The sequence below is a fragment of the Peromyscus maniculatus genome, chromosome 8 (assembly GCF_049852395.1).
Source record: "Peromyscus maniculatus bairdii isolate BWxNUB_F1_BW_parent chromosome 8, HU_Pman_BW_mat_3.1, whole genome shotgun sequence".
In the NCBI taxonomy this organism is placed as follows: domain Eukaryota; kingdom Metazoa; phylum Chordata; class Mammalia; order Rodentia; family Cricetidae; genus Peromyscus; species Peromyscus maniculatus.
Genome location: NC_134859.1, coordinates 83406670 through 83420278, shown reverse-complemented (window position 1 = coordinate 83420278; position 13609 = coordinate 83406670). Strand labels below are relative to the sequence as shown.

Sequence of the window (13609 nt, the reverse complement as noted above, 5' to 3'; positions counted from 1 at the left end):
CCAGAAATATGAGCAACATACTTTACTCTTCATAATATGTTTATCATCCCTAAAAAGCATATAAATAAAATAGTTAAAACTCTCTGCCTCCAAAATAATCGTACCCACACTATGAAGCTGCATCACATATACCACTAAAATAATTCGATGTACTTACACAGTTGGGTTGTGTAAGTACATCTAAACATTTGTTTTACGCTCACACTACTCAATAATAGCAAACAGAAAAGTCCTATAACCATCACCAGGACTTCTGATGAGATACAAAGCCCCGGAGATGGAAATTCTCATAAAGAATCACCATGAACATCGAAACCCTGAATCACATCAATTGTAGATGTCATTTAATGGGTTCCTCCAGGGGACTTTGAATGCTAAAAGAATAAGAAAATGGGAAGTTGAATTAACAGGAAAAAAAAACAAACCAAAAAACAAGTGGCATCTGAGACTCCATTAATGCAATATGTCATATTAATAGAAGGACAAAAATACACAATCATCTCAAGAGCTACAGAAAAATCATTTGACAGAATCCAGCAGTGCCTCACAATAAACACATTCAACATAACTAGGAAAAGAAGGGAACTTTCTCAGCCTGAGAAACAGCTTCTACATAAAACCAACTACTAGGGGCTGGAGGTGTAATTCACCGGCATGGCCTGCTGAGCGTGTGTGAGGACTAACACAACAAACAAAACGATTTCTTTTTATTTTTAGGTTTTTTGAGACAGTTTCTCTGTGTAGTTTTGGTGCCTGTCCTAGATCTTGCTCTGTAGACCAGGCTGGCCTCGAATTCACAGAGATCCACCTGACTCTGCCTCCCGAGTGTTGGGATTAAAGGCATATGCCACTGTCACCCAGCTACAAAACGGTTTTTAAAGATCCCACAGCTAACTTTGTACTTAATTGTGAAAGACTGGATGCTTCCCTCCCTGCTCCAACGATCACAAACAACAATGAAGCTGTCACCACTTACATTCAGTACTGTCTTAGAGATACTAGCCAGGGCAATTAGACAAGAAAATGAAGTTTAAACACCCAGATTGGGAAGAACAAAGTAAAACTGTCTAATTTGCATCTGATGGGATCTTCTATGCAGAAAACCCTAAGGTTCACTGAAACTCCATTAGAACCAACACATTTATAAGGTATAAAGCTAGTGTGCAAGAATCAGCTGGATTTTGACATTGATTTTGGGGATGTTTGTTTTTCTGTGGTTGGAATCAAACCCAGGGTCTTGCCTGTGGTGGGCAAGTATTCTATCCCTGAGCCACAGCCCTAGCTTCGACTGTATCAGCAATGAACAATCCAAAAATAAAGTTAAAAAAATGCTATTTAAGATATAATTTTAAGTAATTTAAGAATAAGCTTGCAAGAAGAAGAAGGAAGAGGAGGAGGAGGAGGAGGAGGAGGAGGAGGAGGAGGAGGAGGAGGAGGAGGAGGAGGAGGAGGAGGAGAAGAAGAAGAAGAAGAAGAAGAAGAAGAAGAAGAAGAAGAAGAAGAAGAAGAAGAAGAAGAAGAAGAAGTTGTTTTTGTTTGCCAGGGTTGCAGGACTGGAGAGATAGTTCAGTAGGTAAAATGCTTGTCACACAGACATGAAGACCTGAGCTTGATCCCCAGAACCAATGTAGAAAAGCTGAGTGTGATGTCCTGCAGTTGTATGCCCAGTGCTGGGGAGGGAAAACAAGAAGATCCCTGGGAATTGCTCACCAGCCAAATTGGTGAGCTCCAGGACACTAGGAGACCATGGTGGGGGAGGTGCATAATTTTAAGAGACAAAGCAATATTTTAAACTATTTTTATTATTTTTTAATCATGTGCAGGTGTGTATGTGCACACGTGTGCAAGTGGTCAGAGGTGTCAGATCTCCTGGGACCTGGAGGCACAGGTGGTTGTGAGCCACCCAATGCAGTTGCTGGGAACTAAGTCCTTTGCAAGAACAGCGTGTGTTCTTAAACACTGAGCAGCATCTCCAACTTTGTAACAAGATACTTTATAACCTTGGTTTCAAGTATTTCTTGAATTTGTGCTTACCCACAAGGTAAAAGGCTATTTTCAAAAATGGGTACAATGTAAGTAAAATAAATTGTCATGCAAATAAACTGGAAAACCTTAATAAGACAGTTGCCAACAAAATAAATAAATAAATAAATTCCCAGGCCAGTGTACCGCTCAGTGAAAGAATGTGCACTTAGATATAAGAGCCTGAGTCCGATCCTCAGAACAGGATAATACAAAAAAAAAAAAAAAAAAAAAAAAAGTAAATCTAGGAACATTACGGTGAAGCTTCTGAAAGGCTACGATAAACAGAAAATTTTCAAAGCAGCCAGAGAAAATGACCCATCACATACAGCAGAACGGTGATAAAAATGAGACTTGGATTTTCATCCAAAGCAATGGAGGCAAGGAGACACTGGGATGATGCTTGAGAGTACTGAAAGGAAAAAGTAAAAAATAAGAGGCCTGGTCAACTCCAAATTCTATACCCGGTGACAGCGGCCATCAACAGATGAAGACCAGGTAAAGACAATTTTGAGATGAGCGAAAACTGAAAAAACATCTTGCTAGGAAAGCTGCACGAGAGGGACCCTGAAGGGAGTTCACCTCGCCCAAGACAAGTGACCCCAGAGAGAAAGAGCCCTAGAGGAGTGCCAAAGTGCTGACAATACGGCCCGTCTGAGACACCCTCATGCTTCATTTTCTCAAAAGACAATGGGCGGTTTCATGCACAGCCTGCCACACTGCACTGCACAGTTTATCACCTACCTACAAGCAAAAATCTGTCTCAAAAACCTAGTGTCACAACAGCACACAGGGCAGGGAAACCAGTAGATGAAACCCTAAATGGATCACCATCACCACCCTAAAAGCAGAGAGAGCTAACTAACCATCAGGATGTGTGGGAAAGCCCTAGGGAAACCTACTATTTTGTAAGCTTCCTTTAAAATAGACACATACACACACACACACACACACACACACACACACACACACACACACAGTCGGGAGAGAATATGGAGTTCTCCAACATGGAGGGATGCTGTACCTCCCAGAAGCTGTAGGTTGCCAAATAAAAAGCCCAGGGCCCCGTGTAGATTACCCCATCAAGCTATTGTGGGGGGGGCAGGTTCTGAAGACCCTCAAGACAATGCGACCTGTTGCCTTTGCACTAGGTTGCCTATCAGAACTTGACAGTGAGGCCCTACTGCCGAACACATCATACACTTTGATCACAGAGTTTGGAGAAATGAAGCGGGTCCTGTCCTGGAAGTGTCCTACTTGCTGGCTGGTTTTCATAGTACGAGAAGTTTTATCAGCTGTGAAGGCTGAGAGCTAGTGATGATTGGCCTGGCAAGATAAGCCTGTGGTACAATAGTGAGTGGTATGAATGTTATAGGGTAATCAACCATTTTTAATTAATTAGATTAATTAATTGGATTAATTTCTCCTTAGGAGAAAACTCATGCCTGATATAAAAATCTAGCCAAAAACCTATGACGAGGGAGCTTCATAGGCCCTAGGGATGAATTTACTATAATTTTACTAAACAGACATATGCCTTCTAAATATATCTCTATATCCATAGATGAGTGCAGCTCTCAGACCTCATCAGAGAAGCTTTTTGGTACAGACAACTGCTGTGGGATAATGTTTTTGTACACTGGCTTAATAAAACACCAGTAGCCAGGCAGGAAGTATAGGTGGGATAAGCAGATAAGGAGAATTCTGGGAAGAGGAAGGCTGAGTCAGGAGATGCCAGCCCACTGTCCAGGGAGCAGCATGTAATGGCACACAGGTAAAGCCACAGAACGTGTGGTGACATATAGATCAACAAAAATGGGCTGGGTTTAAGGGTAAGAGCTAGTCAGTAGTAAGCCTGAGCTAATGACCCAGCAGTTTTAATTAGTAGAAGCCTCTGTGTGTTTACTTGGGTCTGAGCAGCTGTGGACCGGGTGGGACACAGGAAAACTCCATCGATAGACAACAGTAGTTAATGCAGAGACTCACAACTGTCCTAAGTGAAGAGAACGGGTGTCTTTGGAGTTCTCAGAGGTAGAGAAGACATTTGTATCACACTGCCCTCCCCTCGATGCTCAGGAAACATTGTGGGATAGAGGACCGAAGGGCTGAAGAGTCACAGGGTGGAACAGAGTCTTCTGAACATGACGAGACCCTTGCCCCAGGAGCTCACAACAGTTGCACAAGACCAAGACAGTCAACATTCCAGCATGGATGGGGAGGGCCAGACCAGCACCCATCCCTAGTTGATGGCTTCTGGGGGAGGAAGAGTCAGTTAGGGGTGTGGTCCCCCTGGTAGACTAACCAGGATCCAGGGGATGGTCCTATACCCATGAGTATATGGGTAGCACATTGGACTTGGTGACAAGGACATGAAGTTGAATGGGGTGTTAGCAGATCTGAGAGATGCTGGAGGGGAAGAAGACAGTGAATATGATCAAAAAGCATTGCATGAATCTATGAGATTCTCAAGGAATGGATACAAATATTAAAAACTGCAGACTCAATTATATGTTGTCTACAAGGAGCACACTTTAATGTAAAAACCCAGAAAGGCTGTAAGAACGGAAACTAATACATGACACAAACTGAAAGAATAAGGAAGACAGAAGTGATGCATTAATAAGGAGACAGAAGTGATGCATTAATATTGGGCAAAGTAGTCTTCAAGAGTGAAAACACCAGAAATAAAGAAGGCTGTTTCAAAACGACAGAAGGGCCACGTCACTGGGCGAGATAACCATTACACAAGAGTATGAGCCCAGTAACTGAGTTTCATAGAACAGCACAGCCCATTGCTCTCTCCCTCCCTTCAGTGCCGGGGATGAACCTAGGAACTTGCGTGTTCTAGGCTGGTGCTCTCTTGCTGGCTCATATCCTTAGCTCTATTTAGTCTTTAAAAATTTAAAATAGGGGCTGGAGAGATGGGTAGGTGGGTAAAGGGCTTAGTATTCAAACACGAGGATCTGACGTCAATTTTCAGCACAGCAAGTGAAACCTGGGCACAGCAATGCCGGTAACACAATACCTGTAACCTCAAAGCTGGGTGTGAGGGGCGGAGACAGGTGAATCCCAGGGGCTTGCTGGCCAGCCAGTCTAGCCAATTCATGAACTCCAAGTCCAGTGGAAAACCCTGCCTCAAAAAATAAGGTAGAGGATAAGAGAATAAGATATGGGACATGACTTTTGTCCCCTCCCACACTCAGACATTGATATATGTGGGTGAACACACACACACACACACACACACACACACACACACACACGCAACACACACACACACACACACACACACCACACACACACACACACACACACACACACACACGCAACACACACACACACACACACACACGCAACACACACACACACAAACTGAAATGTCTATAGAAACTTTATTCATAATTGCCGAAGATTGCAAGCAACCAAGATAATCCCTCAATTTGTATAAAGAAATGATGCCACAGCCATACAATGGCATCTTATCTGGTGTTAAAAAGAAATGAACAGAATCCAGCAGGATGGCTCAGCGGGTAAAGGTTCCGCCACTGAGCTTGACAATCTGTGTTCAATCCCCAGGACCCACACACATGGTGGAAGGTGAGAACTGAATCCCACATGTTGTCCTCTGAGCTCCATATATGTGCCTCCTCCCAACACACACACACACACACACACACACACACACACACACACACGAAGGAATGGATAGATGGATGGATAGATAGATAGATAGATAGATAGATAGATAGATAGATAGATAGATAGATAGATAGATAGATAAATGTAAGAGTCCCATGGATGGCAAGTGGTTCACAAGGGCGGGTGGGGAGGAAAAGGTGAAGCATGGGGGCTTTTCCGAACACTGAAGCTATACTATAGTGCCTGACCTATAAAACTGGATACACGATTGTCAAAACCAACAGATTCCACAGCACAGAGACTGAGTCCTTAATGTCCGTGTCTTAGTCGAGTTACTATTGCTGGGAGGAAGCGCCTTGACCAAAAGCAACTCAGGGAGGAGAGGGCTTATTTGGCTTTCATATCCACATCACTGTTCATCACTGAAGGAAGTCAGGACAGGAACTCAAACAGGCAGGAACCTGCAGGACAGGAGCTGATGCAGAGGCCATGGAGGGGTGCTACTTACTGGCTTGCTCCCCATAGCTTGCTCAGCCTGCTTTCTTACAGAAACCAGGACCACCAGCCCAGGGCGGCCCCACCCACAATGGGCTGTGACCTCCCGTATCAATCACTAAGTAAGAAAATGCCCTACAGTTGGATTTTTTTTGTTTTTTTGTTTGTTTGTTTGTTTGTTTGTTTGTTTTGTTTTGTTTTTTTTCAAGACAGGGTTTCTCTGTGTAGTTTTGGTGCCTGTCCTGGAACTCACTCTGTAGACCAGGATGGCCTTGAATTCACAGAGATCCGTCTGGCTCTGCCTCCTGAGTGCTGGAGGCGTGCACCACTGCCCGGCCCTACAGCTGGATCTTACAGAAGCATTTTCTCAATTGAAGTTCCCTCTGTCAGATGGCCCTAGCCAGCACAGTCTACAAACATCAAACATCAATTAGGATGGGAGATCTTAAATGTAGACTGTCATAACATAACCCAAGCGTTCTACAGATGGATGGAATAACCTCATTGGAGGAAAGGAGGAAGGTGTTGACGTAAGTAGCTTCAGAAATGAGGAGTCAGTGAAATGGCCATCCTCAGCTTACTGCCAACATCTTGGTTTCATTGTTGTTCTCTCTCTCTCTCTCTCTCTCTCTCTCTCTCTCTCTCTCTCTCTCTCTCTCTCTCTCTCTCTCTCTGTGTGTGTGTGGGGGGGGGGGGGAACTGCACACTCACATGTATGCTAGAGAAAGAACTCAAGCCAACCAGGGATACAGGGTAAGACCTTGTCTTTAAAAAAAAAAAAAAAAAAAACTGAGCAACAACAAAGTAATCTTGAATTATAATCCAAATTATAAAAAATCATTAAATCCATAAGTAATATATATATAATTAAAGAAAGTAATAAATGAGAGATAAGGGACAGAGCTCTAGTGTAGAATTCAAAGTCATTGTGTAGACATTCTACCCCTAAAGGAAACATACCTCCCAATCCTTAGGTGTGGGCTGTACACAGCCACTTTCTTCCAAACGGCTGCAGAATGGGAAGGGGAAATAAAGCGACTCCACAGCGGAGAAACTTGACACCAGCCAGGTGTTCATGGTTCAAATCAACCATCATAAATCACACCGACAGTGTGGACCCTTGATGCAATGTGATGAAAAAAATCCTTTTGTGATCTTCCTTCCACAAGCCTGTAACCCAGGTCTAAACATGAGAAGAACGAGACACATTCTAATAGGGGGTCATACTGCCATATACCTGACCAGCACTTCCTCAAAAGGTTACATTCATCAAAAACAAGGGGACTGTGGGAGACAGTCACAGCTGAGAGGCACCCAAGAAGACTTGACTGTATCCTGGATAGGATCCTGAGATGGGAAAAGGGCACTAGGTATAAAACTAGGAAAACTGAATGAACTAGGGGTTTTAGGTGGTGTGTGAAGATGCTGGTTCATTAGTTATAACCAAAGCACCTGTCAGGACTAATCTTGGGTGTCAGCTTGACTACATCTGGAATCAAGAACTAAAACTCAAGCAGCTGGGCCTGCCTGTGAGGGATTGTCTTGATCTCATCATTTCAGGTGGGAAGACCCTCTCTAAATCAGGATCATTTGAGGTCAGAAGACCCACCCTAAATCTGGGCCACACCTGCCTGTGGCAGCCCACATAAGAGGACCTGGAAAAAAGAAGCTTTTGGGTTTTGCCTGCAAGTTCATCTATCCAGCAGCGGAGGAATTTCTTCACTGGTAGAACTTACTTCTTCAGCATTTCAACACACACCCAAGATCAGCTGAGATACCCAGTTTCATGGACTGAACAACTCCTGGATTCTTGGCCCTTCGGTTGGCAAAGTCCATTGTTGGACTAACCAGACCTTAGCATGTAAACCATTCTAATAAAATTCCTTTTCATAGAAATAGATCCATCCTGTCAGCTCTGTTCCTCCGGAGAACCCTGACTAATACAATACCACACTGATGTAAAATATTCCAATAGGGAAGCTGGAGGAAAGAGAAGGGTCACGAGAATTCTGCATCATCTGCTCAGTATTTATATAACCCTAAACTTTCTACAAAAATTCAATTAGTAAAAGCAGTAAACCATACAATCTGAATGGTTTATATCTGATTGATTTAGAAAACCAAACAGGACTGGTAAGACCAGTAAAAGCACTAGCTGCTAAGCCTGAAGATCGGAGTTCAACTCCTAGGTCCCTCATGGTGGATGGAGAGAATCAACTCCAACAAGTTTTCTTCACACACACACACACACACACACACACACACACACACACACACACAAATAAAGTAATTAGAAGATTAAGTTAAAATATTAGGTTTGGTGCATTCGTTTTCGAGTTATTGCCACCCGCCGGTTGGGTGCTGTGATCAGCATTAGGACATCAGCAGAGGTCACTACCAGGTGATGGAATCGCAGCTATTCCTTACCATCCTCATTAATATTTCTAGATGTGTGTATATTTCTCAGTTATGTGTTTCAGAATTATAAAAAAAATAAAAATAAAATAAAAATCAGCATGAACCCTGAGCTGCTCATGGTTTGGAGACTCTTTACAGTCCATTCCCTACCCTTGCTGGCTTCCACATCATCCTTAACAGGGAAGATTCCAATGGGTAGGTGCAGGAGGTGGGCAGCAAAGATGATCCTGTGTTTGGATCTGGTAGCATAGGCTTGTGATCCCAGCTACTCAGGAAGCTGGGGCAGGAGGATGGAAAGAAAGTGAAGACCAGCCTTTGCAATTCAGTGATGGCCTGTCTCCATATGAAACCACAAAAGGCACTGGGATATTATTCAGTGGTAGGGCACTTACCTACCATTCCAAGGCGTGGGTTCAGTCTCAAGTAGTGCAATAATGGTGGTGGTGATGGTGATGGTGATGATGATGATGATGATGATGATAAAGAAATCTCATGTGATGTGTGATGTGGTAAGTTAAACTGTTCACTTTTGTCTTGTAGAACATACACGTATATATACTCATGCACACACACACACACACACACACACACACACACACACACACACACACAGAGTCATTGAATTTTCCTACTAAATTCTTCCCTCACCCAGTTTTATTGATATATAGTTGACAACTATCCTTACTAAATTCTTATAAGTAAAATATTTCCATACTCCATATGTTGAAATGTACCGGCGGGTTATAATTATGGCCCTCGTGAGGCTGCTAAGGATGAGTTGCTTCTTTTCTTAGAACCTGTCCTGTTTTAGTTTTCCTGTCCTGATTTAGTTTCCTTCGGATTAATTATGTGAAAGCCTTTCCTCTCGGTAGGAATGAGCAAAGTGTTCATTTCTTTACCTGCAGTTAACATCTTCTCAGAGGAGTCAAAAGACACAGAGGTGGCCTCTTCCATCGATCTCATTGTTTATTTAGACTCCGCCCTATAGACACACACACCCCCGCCCCAAGTTTCTAGATGAACTATATAGCCACGAAAACACGAAGTCAGGAGGAGGGGCTACATGCGGGTTAACCATCCTGCAATGGCCCACCTCTCTTTAGTCTCCATTCTGTTAGTAGTTTTTCCCCATTAAGTAGACATCCGATTTGCTAACAAGAGCTCTTTGTGGGGAATAGAGCTCAGGGGTAGAATGCTTGCCTGGTACATGAGCAAGGGCCTGGATCTGATGTTTGGCACGCAAAACAACAACAAACAACAAAAAACAAAAACAAGCTCTCTTCCTCTACAGACATCGTGTTCTGTCAGATCGGGAGGCCTTGGGGTCCCTGTAATTGCAATATTCAGTGTCAAAACGGAGGATGAGATGCTCATGGGGTCTGACCGCGGTTGCCTTCAGCTAGGGAGTGAGCAGTACCACGTGACAGTCAAGACCTCAGGTGGAAAAGATGCCAGTCACCTGCCGTAAATCAAACCACACCCAAATGCTCCTACTCTTCACCACGTAGTCAATGAGCAGGGAGAAAATGAGCGGGACGGACCTAGTAAAGAATAGACACTCTGATGCACAATTAGAATTATGACAGGAGCCACCAAAAAGGGAAGGGACGGCTGCATGAGCGACGTTCACAAATGTCTCTGGAGGTCCGGGATCACAGGGGAGTCACAGAGAAGGAGCTAAACAAGGTCAGCAGGGAACACAGTGGTGGCAATGATCATCTGAGAGGCAGGCTCACAAACACAGAGTATTTTTGTACTAATAGTAACACACGATAACTTTAAATCTCCTATTTAAAAGGAAAACACAGCTTTTGGCAAAGACAAAAATGTTCCCTTTAAAATGCATACCTGCCCTAAAAGGAAACCGCCCTCAGGTTCCAGATGTCTGTGCAAGGAAGTCAGAACGGGGGTGGGGGCTGGGGAGAGACTGGGCCAAGGGACTAGAAAGCATGTACAACACTGGAGACACGATACGGTCATGTCCCTGCAAATACCCACTGCAGCGCTAAAGCTGGCGGCTTGGCGGGGCAGGACCTCCTGGTTCGGTGCTAGTGAGAGTTTCTGATGTTTTCCCCAAATTCTCCGACCTTGTCCCTTTCCAAGGTTACGATTTTGTGTATTTGGAGAAGAGTGACATCTTGAGGGTTACATTTTTTTTTTCTAATGACTGAAAGATAAATGTGGCTTCTTTCTGTTTTCTCAATAATGTTCCTGACACTCTAGGGGGAAAAGACTTAAGCCAGAGCTGCTAACAGTTGCAAATGTTTTTTGTTGATATATGTTTCTAAAACTCAGAAGTTTGCTTCAATCAACCTTTTATTTGGAGGCAAGATGAATGAGGCAGCGCTGTTGAAAACAATTCCACCAACCAAATACCAATAAAAGTGTTCCTGGAGGGGATATTGTACGAAGTATTTGAACTACTAAAGCAGAACTCACATTTCTGAGAAGAATAATGGATGCCTTTCTGCCTGTAACTGGCATTGCACCCAAGAAAATATTTGAGATATTGTTTTGTTTGTTTTGGTCTGTGGATAAAAGGATTAACATAGGTTAAAATGTTAATTTCAATTAATTAATTGAGTTAATCCCATAGACTCACTGGCTAGTAGTCCAGGTTTCTTTTGTTCTAAGAAGTTCCCAAATTATCTGCATATACTGTTTAAACATAAAGGCTGTCCTAGGTGGGAACGACCACGGAAATGGTCGGCTTCTCTAGTTGCATTGAGTTAATCCCTGTTTTGCTTCCCCAAGCCTCGGCTGATTTTTGCCGTCACGCCCTGCCCTTCCCCAGGCTCTTCTGTTTACCACCGCGTCTCCACATCCTTCCACCCTAGGTGCCCACACATACTGTATTAGCAGGGCACACTGTGGGGACAGTTTTGTACACTGTATTCATCCGTCCAGTTTTTAACTTGTCTGTGAGCATTTGCTTAGGCCACCTCTATAGTCTGAATGCCTGTGTCTCCCCCAAACCCACATCCTGGAACACAGTCACCAACATCGTTGTATTAAAAGGTGGGGCCTTTGGGAGGTGACGGACTGTCCTGATGGAGGTCAGAGACTGTATAAAAAGAGGCCCAGGGTCATGACTTGTCCTTTTTACCATGAAAGAACACAGAAAGTGTCACCTGTCAAACACCAAGCAGACCCTCACCAGACATCAAACCTGCCAGTGTCTTGTTCTTAACTTCCTAGTCTGTAAAACCATGAAAAAAAATAAATACTTGCTGCTTATAAACGGCTAGTAGCATTTTGTTAGAGCAGCCCAAACGGCCTAGGACAATTATTAAATGTTGTTCCCCCTGCCTTCGAGGGGCTTAGAAGTTACACATTTTAGCAGTTTATTGAGTCTGCTTTACCCTTATGACTTAAAGAGGAACGCAACCCTGTCCCTCAAGTTAACAATGTTAATGAGATGGTGTCTTTTGGCTCTTTCTGTCAATGTGAAGATTTCTAACCGAGAAAATTACCAATGTCTTATTATATACATTATAGTTCAAGAATTTGACAAGTGTGCATTTGTATAGCATTTCAAAATCACAGCTATAATAATATTTTTCTGGCCTCCCTTGTTGATTGGTTCCTTTTTGTATCATGGGCTTCTTTCTTGGACTCAGATATTGAAACTGTGCTGTCTAGTATAGTGGCTACCAACTACATGTGGCTATTTAGATTTAAGTTAAAATAAAACAAGCTGGCAATGGTGATATATTCCTTTAATCCCAGAACTCAGGGGGTAGAGACAGGAAGACGAGGGAGTCCAAGGCCAGCCTCAGCTACACAGTGGGGCTAGTCTGGTCTATATGCAGCCCTATCTCAAAAGAAACACAAGGTAGATTTCTTTGGGTTGGGGATGTAGCTCAGCTGGTAGAGCGCTTGCCTAGCATGCCTGAAGGACTGGGTTTGGTCCCCAGCACTGGATAAATGGGGTGTGGTAGCACACATCTGTAATCCTAACACTCAGGAGGTGGAGGCAGGAGGATGAAAATATCAAGGTCTGGCAGGAAGATTGTTTTTCTTCCTGCCCAAGGTTGGGAGAAGTTCTGTGAAACAATGTCTGCTCGAGGTGACACAGCAGGAGGACCACAAACTCACAGCAGCTGTGGTTGTCTGCACAAGTTCAAGCCAGGCAAAACTCCGTCCTGGGTGGGGGAGGTGCCCCCAGGCTCCAGCCCTGGCTGAGGTGCTATTGGTTGTTGATGACTGCTGGGGGAGGGAGAGTCCATTTTCTTCAGGGGTGTGACCCCTGGTAGGTTGGCCATACCCTCTGGTTTACCCTGTCATGGTGTGTGTGTGTGTGTGTGTGTGTGTGTGTGTGTGTGTATGTGTGTGTGTGTGTGTGTGTGTCCTGATCCCTATTGGCCCCTGGTGTGCTTGTTACAGTTTTATATCCAATTTCCATGTATTCTTTCTCATCACTCTCCGCCCCGTAATGTTTTGCCTCATAGAGGAGATCCATAACTTTGGGGATATCATTGAAAATTTGAGTGAGGACATTTCTCAGCATCTGTTCTGGTTCAGGAGGAGGCACTTCCTCCTGCAGAGTATTTCTTTTTTAATTTTAGCATTTTCTCGTGAGTCCTGTATGTGATGTACTGTGTCCTGGGTCCACTTCGTCCACAATCCAGTCTTGACAGTCATTTTCCTCCTACCTGCTTGATCTTACATCTCAGTCTCCTCATCCGTAAAAGAAGATGTTCACAGTACCTGTCTCATGGAATGATATGAAGATTAAACAGTAGATATCTGAAAATTAGTTAAAACAACATGTAGAATGCATAAAGCATCATATACATGCCTGGTAATTAAAACGAAGAAAAAAAATAATCTGGAATTTTCTCTCCCTCTCTCCTGTCATTTTAAAAATGTAACAAACAAAAGAGATGGGGGAAAATAACTTTTCATTTTAAAAACTTAGAACTAGCCCCGGGCGGTGGTGGCGGCGGCGGCGGCGGCGGCGGCGGCGGCGGCGGCGGCGGCGGCGCACGCCTTTAATCCCAGCATTCGGGAGGCAGAGCCAGGAGGATCTCTG

At 43.8% G+C, this 13609-nt stretch overlaps 1 protein-coding gene across 2 annotated transcripts in view; it reads right to left on the bottom strand.

The window, feature by feature from the left end:
* The window catches only part of Skap1 (src kinase associated phosphoprotein 1), a 299075-nt gene that overhangs the window by 271719 nt on the left and 13747 nt on the right, over positions 1 to 13609 (bottom strand). The window lies entirely within an intron of this gene.